This window comes from Suncus etruscus, chromosome 1 (assembly GCF_024139225.1).
Source record: "Suncus etruscus isolate mSunEtr1 chromosome 1, mSunEtr1.pri.cur, whole genome shotgun sequence".
In the NCBI taxonomy this organism is placed as follows: Eukaryota; Metazoa; Chordata; class Mammalia; order Eulipotyphla; family Soricidae; genus Suncus; species Suncus etruscus.
The window spans coordinates 20,870,686-20,884,997 of NC_064848.1; the positions used below are offsets into that span (position 1 = coordinate 20,870,686).

At 36.1% G+C, this 14,312-nt stretch overlaps 1 long non-coding RNA gene across 1 annotated transcript; it reads left to right on the forward strand.

Moving 5' to 3' along the window:
• The first annotated feature begins 523 nt into the window (after window positions 1–523).
• On the forward strand, window positions 524–7,891 carry LOC126023983 (uncharacterized). The gene is made up of 3 exons (XR_007500867.1): window positions 524–691; window positions 5,399–5,517; window positions 7,858–7,891. It is a non-coding gene; the product is annotated as an uncharacterized LOC126023983 (long non-coding RNA).
• The last annotated feature ends 6,421 nt before the right edge of the window (window positions 7,892–14,312 follow it).

Consider the following 14,312-nt stretch of genomic DNA (forward strand, 5'->3'; position numbering starts at 1 on the left):
ATCTGATTTAATGGAGAACCGGGGAGCTACGGGGGTTTGGGGGGTGGCGGGGATTTGAGAACCACCTTAACTTCTACGGTGCAACGCAGCCTTCGACCACCAGAGGCCCCGGGCGTCTGAGGCAAGTCAAAAAACTGGCGCTTTTCCCTTCCAGTGTCCGTGGAGAGACTGTCAACTCCATCTGTCACCAAAACATGAAGCGAAATCTCCTCTCCCAGGAAAAGAAGAAGGCTGGGGTTCCAGCTCCCGTAGTTCTGCACTCCATTTTCCCTTGGAGGCCAAAGGAATTGGAAATGGGAAAACTTAGAGAGATTTATTTTATCAAAGCCTCATTCCTTATTCCTGCAAGGCTGCTTCATTTATCAGAGATGGTGGGAAGATGGTAAGAGCAGCTCTGCATCCCCCTAGTTACACCCCCCAACAAAACAAAACAGAGCAAACTTTCCAAGAACTTGCTTGAGTCTGAAAGTCTCACTGACTTGAGTGATAGAAAACATAAAAAAACATGAAGATCATTGTGGGCTATACTCCCATGTTCTGGGTTTTTGTTTGCCCTTGAGAGTTGTTAAGATAAGTCAGAGGAGCTGGACAAGCCATGCACCTCTGTGACATGGATCTTTCATATGCAAGGTTCAAGGCCAGATCAGACACTGGAAAATGTCCTTTCATCCTTAAGGCTCATAAATGCAAGGTCAGCATTGAGCTGTATCTTTAAACTATGTTTGCACTTTCCTATTGATGATTGGGTCTCAAATCTTATAGATTGGAGACTAATAGGTCTAGTAAAACCCACATTGCTGAGCCCTCCCTGGAGTTCCTGTCTTAGCAGCCAGCACTAGACGAATTTCCTTCGGCCATCGGGCTCCTGCAGTGATTGGGCTGTTACTTGTTTAGGAACCCAACTTTGAGAAGGACTGCCCCAGATGTTCACATTTTATTACTACTGTTGAATGTAGTTTTGCTTATCCTGACCTTAGTGGGACCTAAAAGGGCCAAAGAATTTTGCATCCTCCAATGATAACTATCTACTTCAGTGAAAACCCTTCTCAGGTTAGCCTGTGAGCTAACCCTGACTTGAGAAAGAGGCTGATGTGAAACTGAATCCATCTCTCATGAACCCAGGAGACCATCACCTTCATATCCAGATTCCCATGAAGTACTACCATATTAGAGTGGATCTGACTAATTGCAGGTTCTCCTGGATGGTGAGACTAGTTAGTACATTAAGCACCAGATGTCTTCAGCATTGTATCTTTTCATTTAAAATACTCAAAGATAGAGGCCGGAGCAGTGGCGCAAGCGGTAAGGCTTCTGCCTTGCCTGCACTAGCCTAGAACGAACTGCAGTTCAATCCCCCTTTGTCCCATATGGTCCCCCATGCCAGGAGCGATTTCTGAGCGCATAGCCAGGAGTAACTCCAGACATCCCCGGGTGTGGCCCAACCCCCCCTCCCCCAAATACACATAAATACATTTCTGTGGATAGACACTTACTTTGCTGGAAGCAGTAGCAGCAATGAGTTCACCAGGAATCCCAATAGCGAACTCATTAAGCCCACAACTTCCAACTACTCATTACTTGACAAATTACTGGATCATATGTATTTTCCACATCCTTTCCCCTTACCTGTTCTGCTGATTCATTGCAACCTATGTAAATGAGGGTTTGTGGCATGACCAGATTGTATATGTCCTATGCAAATAATGGTTTGTGGGATCACCAGAGATGTTGATTTATTTAGCCCCTTACTCCTCACATCTGTAACAGCCAGACTACCATCTTTTATCAGTCTTCATTTCACTATGTACATTTATTAAATTGCTTCATTGCCATTACTTTCTGCAGATGCCCCCTGGATCTCTCGACCTTCACCTTCAACACCCAGAACAAACCCTTGAAAAGGGAAAATATACAGACATGCAAAATACATGTTTGGTAGGTTAATAGTATAGCAGATATAGTATAGCAAAAAGAGCATAGCAGCTGCACACAGCTGACCCAGGTTCAACTACTGGCACCACACATTGTACTCCTGGCACTCACACATTTATGAGAGTGTAGAAGTCTATTTATTTATTTATTTATTTATTTATTTATTTATTTATTTATTTATTTATTATGTGGGGCCGGCGAGAAAATGCAGCAGTAGGGCATTTACCTTGCATGTGGCTGACCCAAGACTGACCTGGGTTCTATCACCTGTTTTCTATATGGTCCCCCAAGCCAGGAGCCATTTCTGAGCACATAACCAGGAGTAACCCCTGAGTGTCACCGGGTGTGACACCCCCCAAAAAAGATTATTATATAAGTGATATGTGTGCTCTTATTGTGGTACATATTTTATTGTATTGTATATAAAATATTCCTTAAACTTGTTATATGCTAAATATGTTTCCATAATTTTTAAAAAAAAAACTCAAGAATTGAAAGCAAGCATTTTCTTTAACATTCAAAAATTGTGGTGGATACTGTTTTCTCCTCAGATCATATAAATCTTTCATCTTTTCAAAAGTCATGTTGGATTTTTCTTCAATAAGAGACATCCAACCTAAGAACCAGTGACATTCACAGACTTGAGTTCTTTCTTTTTTTAATCAAGAACTATTAAGTTATTCATGCTTGAGTTTCAAGCATTACATTTTCCAACACCAGTTCATTTACCAGTGCCTACTTCCCTCCATTAATGTCCAAAGTTTTTTCCCAATTTAAAACCATTTCATTCCGTCCTATCACATAGCCTTCAGCTTCTTGAACAGTATCCATTCAGCTACTCCAAAAGTGATTACTTTTCCTCCAATTTTCAACTCAAAGGCTTGCTTATGGGAACTACCAAAGGTAGAAATTAGCTGAATGCTATATATAGCAATTCTACTGTGGAAGTGAAAAGGATAGTGCGTTGCATACAATGGATGAATGAGAAATAAAAAAGACATATTTTTAATAGAGAGGACACTTGACACAGTATAAAAGTGGTTTGGCAATAGATGAATCTGTTATATTTTTTAATCTGATTTCACAGTGGGCTGGCCACACAGAAGTTGAAAAAGAAGCTGAAACTCATTAAAAATAAAAAGCCATAACCTCAGTCTAGGTGTGGTAGAACTGGTGCCTTCACCTTAACTTCTAACTTTATGTCAAAGGGTCTGACTTATAGGAGAACAACTCCTTTATGGGGAATTGATGTGCACTATATCCTGCTCTTGGTCACATCAGGAGAAGCTTAGAATCAAGTACAGGCCCAAACATCATCCAGTGAAAGCTCATCAAATGAAGAAAGCTCCAAATCAGTTTTGACATTGCAAATTGCCACAGTACCTAAGTATCTCCACCCACTTTCAGAGCATAAAAATAATGTGGTTGGTCAACAGATGAATGGATTAGGAAGATGTGGTATATCTAAACAAATGCTTACTATGCAGCTTCAAAAAAAAAAAAAACAATGAAATCAGGCAATTTGCTGAAGCCTGTTTGGAAAGATATCATGTTGAGAGAAATAAGCCAGAAGAAGAAAGACAAACACGGAATGATCTTACTTATCTATGGTGAAAAGAATAACTGAATGACAAAAATGTCAAGTAATGAAGGGGGAGATGCCTAGATCACCCTCAACACTAGAATAAAGAGAAGGCAAAAAATGTAAGAAATTGTGTATAAGAAATATGTACACATTCTCTCAAGCATTCTTTTCCTTGGGTATTAAAATTCTAGATTCCTTCTTTTTTTTATTCAGAAATATGTTCCCTTGTGATTACTCTTATCAATGAGCAATGAAAACAATACTCTCCGAAACTAGGTCCCCACTCTATAACAATCTTGCTTTTTATAAAAAAAAAAAAAAAAAAACCTCCTTGAGAAAACTCCTTTTTAAAAAAGAAGTTTCTTTTACTATTTTAATTTCTCCCTGAATTTACTATACACATCTATCTACTATATTTTTTCATCAAGACCAAAAATGAACACAATCTTGTCTTTTGCAGAATTCATGGTCACCTTTCAGATCTCATCTAATCTAGCATTTTAGCGTCATGGTACATCATCCTTTTTTAAAAATTATTTTCATCATCCCTTCTTTTCAAAGTGCTTTTATTTTTTATATATAAAATAAATGTCTTGTTTAAGCAACATGATTACAAACAATTGTAGTTGGTTTTCAGTCATAAACAGAATACCCCCCTTCACCAGTGCAACATTCCCACAACCAATACTCCCCCCACTTCCCAGCCCTGCCTGTATTCGAGACAAGCATTCAACTTCTCTCATTCTTTAACATTGTCATGCTAGTTGTTAGTGTAGTTATTTCCCTCACAGCTTTCACAACTCTTTGTGGTGGGCATAAAATTGTTAGCTGCCCTTCTGGCACTTCCAGCCCTTAACTCTATTGTCTCTGGGCCTTATTACAATAATGTTTAATTTTTCTTAAAATCCATAAATGAGTTAGACTATTCTGTGTCTATCTCTCTCCCTCTGACTTATTCACTCAGCATAACAGATTCCATGTACATCTATGTATAGAAAAATTTAATGACTTCATCTCTCCTGACGGTTGCATAATATTTCATTGTGTATATGTACCATGGTTTCTTTAGCCATTCATCCGTTGAAGAACATCTTGGTTGTTTCCAGAGTCTGGAAATTGTAAATAGCGCTGCAACGAATATAGGTGTGAGGAAGGGATGTTTGAATTGTATTTTTTGTGTTCGTAGGGTATATCTCTAGGAATGGAATAACTGGATTTAATGGGAGTTCAATTTCCAGTTTTTTGAGGAATCTCATATTGTTTTCAATAAAGGCTGGACTAGACGGCATTCCCATCAGCAGTGAATCAGAGTTGGGGAAAGTAATATGTCCCATATTTCTTTTTCCAAGGACTGCTTTAGCTATTTGTGGGTGTTTATTGTTCCAAATGAACTTCAGGAGTGCTTTTTAAATTGGTTTTACATGCTTTTGTTACATTGTACTTTTTTTCTCTCAAACTTGCTTTTAAGTTTATCTTATTCAGCTCATTGATTAGAAAGTCACATTATTGATTTGAATTTTTAATGGCAGCCTTTCTCTGATTTCCATTGATTTCCACTTGATTGTTCAATGAACATCACAAACCTCTTAGTCCAGGAGAACTTTGGTTTATGTATCTCCAAATTCTGTTTGTTTCATGGTGATTTGTTTCAAATTGGTCTCCATCAGTTTCTTTCTTCCTTTTATATCCATGATACTTAGATCAAGAGGTATAGATTAATTCTCTTTCCTGTATGTGTTGCACAGACCTTAATAAGCAACCAATAAAATATAAAATGACTGTTTTATATTTATTTGAGGCATTAGGGTGAGGTCACAAGACTATCGCAACTTCTAACTGAACTTCTAAGAAGGCTGTATTTTTTTGTTTGTTTTTGAGAAGTCAATTACCAGGTAAAAAGTCCTTAGACTATCATGCTGTGATTAAGGCCAAACCTGCCATTGGAGAGAATACACACAGGAAAAAATAAATCAAAATAAGCTTTCAGCTCTTTTAGCCAGGTGAGTAAACAACTCAGTATACATATGAAGTTATCTTAAATATCCAGCCTAATCCACTGTGTTCAGATTATTCTCAATCTAGATGACATTTAATAGGAATCATGATATGCCTCAAACCAGGGTTGGGAGTAAAATGAAGTCAGTAATAAGCAAATATAAGAAGACATTTTAAAAATACCAAGAACAGAAATCTATTAAAATTTGGTCTCATATAAAGGTGAAATCAGCAAACTACATGACACACCACATTCAAATTTTAAAACATCATACTAGGTAGGTTTTCTGCTTTCCTGCACCAGCAGAAAGAAGGTGAATCCTTTTGCCCTCCAGTCAGTTAGTCAATGAGAGAGCTTTATAACAAACAAATGAATAGTCAAATCCCAGTTTCCTAAACTGATAATTATAGCTCCTATAAAATCTATATATATTGGTGCAGACTTTTATTCTAAGGGAGCTATGACTTGCTATGAGATTTTTTTCTTCTAAATTGTCTTTTGCTTTAGTTTTTAAATAACTCTATTTTATTGGTGAAACTGGTTGCTTTTTATTTGTGAAGCAATAAGGACAGGGAATTATAGGTAGTAAACAAGTTTGAAAAGGCATAGGTGCAAAAATGTTGAAAAACAATTCTCTAGAACTCTATAGCTTCTTAATTAGGGAAATATTTCAGAGTCATTTTAGTTTTCCCAAAAAATGTGCAAATACACATAATAAATACAATACACTAACCCCAAGTATGGAGGAATGTGTATTTTTGCAAAATGTTAAAATGTATATTTATATTTAAATAATTCTGACTAGATTTCCCATGACTTTGGGATTTGATAGATAAGATTCCTCCCCCAAATTAAAACCATATAAATTTTATAATATACTAACATATATATCATCACTAATGTTTTGCTAAATAAATTATTCAAATTCCAAAGGCAGAGAGCAAATAATTCTGTTATGATAAAGAGAATTAATTGGATACTTTTTTATTTATGAAATTTTAATGTACTTCATATTTTTATTTTAACTTACATTTATTAGATAGGAACAACTTAGAATTTTTCTTTCAAATGGTTTTGGGTATATCACAAAAAGAATTCTCCATGTGACTGCATAATCATTACTACAACCAAATCACTACTCAAAGCAAGGCAAACGCCCTACCCATTATGCTATTACTCTGGTCGCTATGAATAATGTTAAGAAGAAAATTTACTTGTAAAACAAAGTAAATTATAAAACAATTAGAAGTACTTTAAGGGAGATAAAAGTTATCAAAATTACCAGGCCTGAATCCATCGATAATTAAAGGTAAATATAAGGAGAACTATCCATGATTGCTAAAGGTATCTTTAAGGATGAAATATCACTGACCAAGTAAGTCCTAATAGGCGCATTTCTGGAAACTCAATGTGGGATTATAAAGAGTAAAGAGTAGCGCTAAAGAAAAATCATTCATTAATCTCCATCACTCCACTCCAGGCATCTACTGCTGGTCCATGCTCTCAAATTCTCATAAGAGGGTGAAGGTATGCATTTGTACATATTTATAACATTTTGAAAAGTTTATTAATTTGAATAATAAAAAACAAGGAATTCTATTCTGAAATAATATTTAAGTTTTCTAGCACTTAATTTTCTTTAGAAAATATCTATACACATAAAACCAAAGTAGTTTGGCATTACATACAAGTACTGGATTTTTGATGAGGGTATGTCCTAATAAGCAATCATAACTTGAAAATAAAATAAGTATTACTCCTAAGCATCATAACATCCTAGACTACTTCAAACATTTCCAAATATATCAACCTATAATTGTGTTAAACCTTTTTTTTAACTTTTTAATTTTTAATTATGAGAACAATGATGCAAAGAGGACAAGGTAAAGTTACAGTGAAAGAACAATCACCCATAAACAGAGTTCTCAGAAGAAATCCCCTTGCTGACGCCTACATATTGAACTTACAGTCAAAAAAACATTAAGAAAAATAAGGCAGAACCCATGTACAATTACTTTGTCCACAAGTCACCAGATTTTAGTACATTATAACATTTCTTAGCAGAATGTGTTAAACCTTTAAATAGAAAATTTGTTCTATAATAAGGTATTGATCATCTGCAAATAATTAAATGTTATATGCTTTGAGTATTAGTTGTTTCCTCTTATGATCAGATATAGAGTAGAAATTTCCCAACAATATGAGAATACTCACCACATATAGCAAGCCTAGTAAAATAAAAATTTTAAAAATGGATTTCAACGAATGTCTATCATTTTTACATCCTTATAAAATTATAAGTTGAAACATAAATAATGATTTTGACCATAGTCTTTTTTTGTAGGTAAGTATTAAAGAAGAAACTTAAGAACTCAGTCTGGCAAAAAAATAATGCAGGGGGTAAGACACTTGACTTGCATGTGGCCAAACCTGATTCCATATCCCATATCCCATATGATTCCCTGACTCCACCGGGGAATGATTCCTGACTGCAGTCAGGAGTAAACCCTGAGCACTAGCACTGCCTGTGTGTCCCAAAAGGCAAGAGAAAGAGTTGGAGGAGAGAGAGAGAAAGAGAATGAAAACTTGCCATTAAAATAATGTTGTGAAATAACTGCAGAATATAAGATGACAGTATAACATTTCTCTTCTGACATGCATAGAGAGCAGCTGTTCTCAAAATGAACAAAAACTCCCCACTGGCAACTGCCGAACTATTGAGATCAAGATTTTGGCATGATTCCAACATCTAATGATAAGAGGAAATCCAACAAAACTATCAAGCACTCTAACTCTTGGGAAAACTTACTTTCAAACTTTTAGGAAAAGATACTAATGAAACATAGCTTAAACAATAAGATCATGTAATAAGACTATTGGAATCACACTTTGCTGATTTATTATGTATAGTTGAAACTTACAAATAAATGTTATGCTACTAAAAATAAAAGACAATAAACGTATTTGATTAAATGAAAATATAGTTTCACACCATTAAAATCAATAATTTCCCTGGAAATATGATTATGTCCTATGAAATAATTTATAATAGAACTTACCAACTTAAAATACTGTTTTTTTTCTCTAGTATCTCTAAATACATAGACTTCAAAAATCCTTTAATACACATATTTATAAACATCAAGTATAACATGTGAATATGAATTAAATGTTCATTGAACAATTTTTCTGAAAATTTCTAGAATTTCCTGTTTTTTGTTGATAAAAGTATATATTTTTCTTTTTTTTTTTAATTTTTATTGAGACCAACTTGAATTACAGTCTTTCACAGTTGTATTTTAGGTACATAGTGACAATCAATTAGGGCCATTCCTACTACCAGTGTTGACGCCCTCCACCATAGTTCCCAGCATGCATCCCAGACTCCCACACTTAGTCCCCTCACTACTAGTGTAACAGGTCTCTTTTGTAGATAGCTTGTTATAGTTTGGGTCTCTTATTCTATTATTGTTGACTTTGGTTTGGGTATTTGGGTCTGATTATTTTTTTATTTCCATTCAGTGTTCATGAGACCACTGAGCCCCTGCTACCATCCAATTCTCAGTTGGTAGGAAGACATAGAAATATGAGGCAGAGGGGACCCGAGAGATAGCATGGAGGTAGAGCATTTGCCTTGCATGCAGAAGGACGGTGGTTCAAATCCCAGCATCCCATAAGCTCAGCAATTTCTGAGCTTAGAGCCAGAAGTAACCCCTGAGCGCTTCTGGGTGTGATCTAAAAAACAAACAAACAAAAAAGAAATATGAGGTAGAACAAGATAATTCGTGTTCTGTAGTTCTATTTAAAAAAAGCAGTAGAGACCCCCTGTCTAGAAGATATAAATATAAATAAAATTAAAAAAAGAAATAAAGTAAAAGAAAAAATGGATGTGGCAAGTTTTTTTTTTCCATAGGCACAGTAAATATTGGGGAAAATTGGAAAAAAAATTCTCTTGGACTGAGAGATACAGGGTGTCTCTACCCTTAAGCATAGATTGACGACAGGCTCCACACATGTTACTTGTCAAACCTCAAGGTCTTTCTTTTTCTTTTTTTCTTTTTGCTTTTAAATATTTTAATATATTTCTTATAATTAAACTAAAATTTATATGAAGTTTATTCAAGGTGTTATAATTATTAATTAGTAGTAAAAAATGAAGACATAAACCATAACAATTTTTTGCTTCCATTTGCTCTTAAGAACTACAGAAAGCAGGTTATATGATATTTTTTAATTTATGTTTGATACAAATTGAATGGACATCTTGATACAAATCTCTAATAATAATTAATTAACTTGATGAATTGCTATATAATTATTTTTTCATCATGAATTTGTGGTTCAATTGCTTTTTTTAATATAAATTCTGTATTTAAGCACCATGGTTACAAATATGATTGTAATTGGATTTCAGTCATAAACAGAACATCGCCCTTCACCAGTGCAACATTCCTACCACCAATGCCCCCACTTTTTCCCCATCCCTTGCCTGTATTCAAAACAGGCATTTTACTTCAGTGACATTTTTTTAAGTTTAGTAAGCTGTTTTTTTTTTTTTAAGGATAAGTGTAAAAAAAAATACAGTAGTAACGGTGTGAGAGTGGCAATCGCCGTTGTTTGCATAAGCCTAGAGGACCTTCCACATCAGCCTGACTTCGATGAAGAAAATGCACAGAAACCAGAATCTTTAACTACAGGAACCTAACACCAACAACAGCTAATGTGCAAAAAAGTTTCAACGGGACCACCGAGAATGACTCAGGGTTGGGCAGCCTGGTATGCCTGGAGCCCAGAGTCGGTCTTATGCCAGAAAACTTCAGGGGTGAGGGATGTCTTCTTGTATTTAGACCAAGGCTTCCCCCTTCCTCCCGTTTCCCCATATTTTGCTGGGTCTACCAAAGGTCTTTCTTTATGGCGCCAGGAAACGTTTTGCTCAGTTGGGGCTGTCAAAGTCAATCCTCTTTAACGAGAGATCTTGGTTTTTGAACAGACACTAGGAAGAAGCCTAGGATAGAGTCTTTTGTTATGGTCCCAGGAAAATTTCTGCTCAGTCACAATTGTAGTTAATTTTATGTAATTAGTGATCTTGGTTTTTGTATAGATCCTGGGACTGAGGGCCTTTTGATTTCATTTCACAGTTATTTAATGAAATAGGACAGTCTGCCCTTAGATGAAGATGTTGCTGTTTCCTCATCATCCAGGTGTCACATGAACCTATCCTGGCTCAAGTTGGTGACAGAACAGTATTAGGGCAAACCCCTAATAGGGGAAGTTTATTCCTGGTGTGCCAGTTCTAAGATTAGGATCCAGGGTTTGGGTTGGTGGTCGATGTCCAATCACTTGATGTCTAAGTCAAGTCCCCGTGACAAATATTCAGGGTGTAAATACAAAGAGATCCTACCCCTGAAGTTTCCTGGCATAAGACCAACTCTAGGCTTCAGGCAAGTTATCGTCCAATCCAAAATATTGTCCATAGTGCCAACACACTTTTCACACGGTCTCTGTTGTTGGTATCATGTTTCTGTATTAAAGATCCTGGAATCTGCATATCCTACATTGAAGTCATGATGTGGAGTGTCTTCTCGTTTCACCTCACCATTAAAGGGCAATGCAGGAACTCTTTGGATTTAGGCCAAGGTTATTTCTTTCCATGCCTCTCATATTTTGGTGGGCCTATGCAAACAACAATTGCCACTCTAACACCGTTTTTACTGTGCTCCTTTGACTCTAATCCCCCCAAAAAAAACCACTTAAAATTTGAGGTTAACTTAAGCTAATATGCATGTACATGGAAATGTAAAAAATACAATGCCTCTAATGTTTAAGGAGTTACATAAGTTTTATGGCTTTAGATTGCCTGTGTGCTGTAAAGAAATATTATAATGTGTTACCATCTGGGGACTTGAGGGACAAAAGTAATTGTACATGGATTCTGTTTTATTTATCTTAACTTTCTTTGGCTGAAAGTTCAAAGTTAAGATATCAGCAAGGGGACTTCTTCTGAGAATTACGTTATGGGTGATTGTCCTTCCACTGTAACTTTACCTTGTCCTCTTTCTTGACATCTTTTGTTCTCATAATTCAAAATAAAAAATAAGTATTATAAAATTTATGGCTTCTTATCCTTAGTAGATAAGAACTTCTTTCTATACATAAGATTTCCCAGTGTTAGTGTGCCTATGCAAAAAGGAATGATACCATATTATATTGTTGGTGCATTTGGGGATAAAAATGACAAGCTACACAATGACTGTGCCCTGGTTTTAACCTGAGCTCTTAACCCAAGCAAGACTTTTCTACTAGAATATCTTACTAAGCAGAACCAAAACAAGCAAAAAGGGGAGAGGATGAAAGAGGCTACTTCTACATATGGAAATAAAGACACTAAAAGCTATAACTATTAAGGATATAAACATACAAAGAAAATATAGATATCCCCATTAAGTCTTTTGAGATAGTCTGAGGGAAGATAAGATCCAGGGCACATTTTCACTACGGACTGTGGTCTTATGGAGTCTGAATAATGATGTGGAGCTGTAAGGAATCAAGTGGTGTCCTCGATCTGGATGTCAGTCTGGAGTTCAATCCAGTAGAAAGCTACAGTTCACATTGAGGGGAAGTGGATGCAAAAGGGTCACATAAAATGAATCAACACGATCTGTGGCTACCTACAACTTCTTGCCTGGGTGAGAGATGGGGGGCTGAGAGGGTGTGCTTTCATATTGCGGGCCAGGTGGCAGCTAACTGCGGTAGGGGGATGGTCTCGGTTCTTGAGGAGTTAAGAACTGAGGGTAAAGGGGATTAAACAGGGAGAGAAAATGGATCAAGATTGAGGGGTGAGAGGCTATAGGAGTTTTGTAAGGTGGTGAACAGAGAAGGGGAGGAGGGATAAAATATACTAGGGACTATATACAATATAGGAATTGTTAATTTACTATACGGATTAGGAAAACATAGAGGAGTCTACTACAGACACACACCCACTTATATACAAACATTAGAGATGTATTCATAGGTAGGAGTTGGAGGCCTGATCCTTGTGGGATGGTTCTGAACATTAAAAAATAAATAAATGGACCCGGAGAAATAGTATGGAGGTAGGGCATTTGCCTTGCATGCAAAAAGACAGTTGTTCGAATACTGGCATCCCATATGGTTTCCGAACCTGCCAGGAGTTATTTTTAAGCATAGAGCCAGGAGTAACCCCTGAGAGCTGCTGGGTGTGACCCCAAAACTAAAAAATAAATAAATTAAATTAAATTAAAAAATAAAATAATAAATAAAGAAATGGGGCAGCACATTGGAGGGGAAAGGTTTTCCAATTTCTAGGTACTTCATTAATTGCAGGGTTGAAGTTTGCTAAGTGAAGCTTTTGGGATTAGATTGTGCATGGGACACTTTAGGATATACATAAATTTCAAGTCTAGAGTACTAAACTATGTAATATTGTGTATCTAGCTTCCTTTCCTGAAAAGAAACTGACAGCATGGGCATTATGATATAATAGTCTCATAGCCTGAATTGAAAAGAAAAAAAGGAAGAAACAAAGGAAAAAGGATAAGAGTAATTTTCAAAAACATACTCAACAAGCGGGGCCTGTAACAAAAGTATATGGTGCGCCATATAAGTGGTCTCTATGGTCATAAGTTTTAGATCATAGTAGCAGATATAGTCAAAAGAAAATGGATAAGTGGGGGGAGGGGAGGAGTGGTGGCACAAGCATTTGCCTTGCATGTGCTAATCTAGGATGATCCCCTGACGTCCCATATGGTCCCCAAACCAGAAGTGATTTTTGACTCATAGCCAGGAGTAATCCCTTAGCATCACTGGGTGTGGCTCAAAACAAACAAACAAACAAACTAAAAAACCCAAAATGGATAAGTTGGAGTATTCTGTCAAGACATTGTCATATGAGCACTATATTTGGAGTCTAATATGATAGAGCACTGAGTTGCGAAATTAATATCTCAAAGAATCTATGTAGACAAAAAAAATAAAATTAAGGCACTAAAACATACTGTTAGTGAGCACTGTAGTGGGAATCTCTGGCTTCCAATCATATACTGCACCGAATTCTATGGATAAAAACAGAACATTTTTAAAGGCCTTTGTAATGAGAGATTGGTGAGACAGCTGTTTAATATAAAGAGCTGTTTCTGTTGTTGCAGGTTTTTTTGTAGTATAAAAGAGAGTAATGACTTTGTGTTTCTCCTCTTTCACTTGATTCGCTCCCTTCTCCTCACTATACTCTGGCACCTAAAGTGTTCAGAGTATCTACCATTTAGACGCTTGTATTTTTTCGTGAAGTTATTCTAAATATCACATGATATCATTCTGTATTTATCCTTCTGTTGTTTTATTTTATTTAACATAATATTTTCTACTATACTGCTATGTAGTATTTCATTGTGTATATGTACCACATATTCATGATCTGTTGTTGGACATCTAGGTTGATTCCAAGTCTTGGCTATTGTACTGAATACTGTAATGAATAGTGGTGTGCATACATACATTTGAATGAATGTCTTTCTTTCCTTGGAATAGATATCCAAGAGAGGAATTGCTGGATCATATAGCAGCTAAATTTTGAGTTTACTGAGAACCCTCCATACTGTTTTATATAGGAGTTGGACCAGGCAGCATTCCCATCAGCAGTGGATGAAAGTTTTTTCCTTACTACATACCCACTAACAGAGATCATTCACATTATTTTTGATATTTATCATTCTCCCTGATATAAGATGGTACCTCATTGTTGTCTTGATTTGGATTTCCCTAATGATAAGTGATGATAAA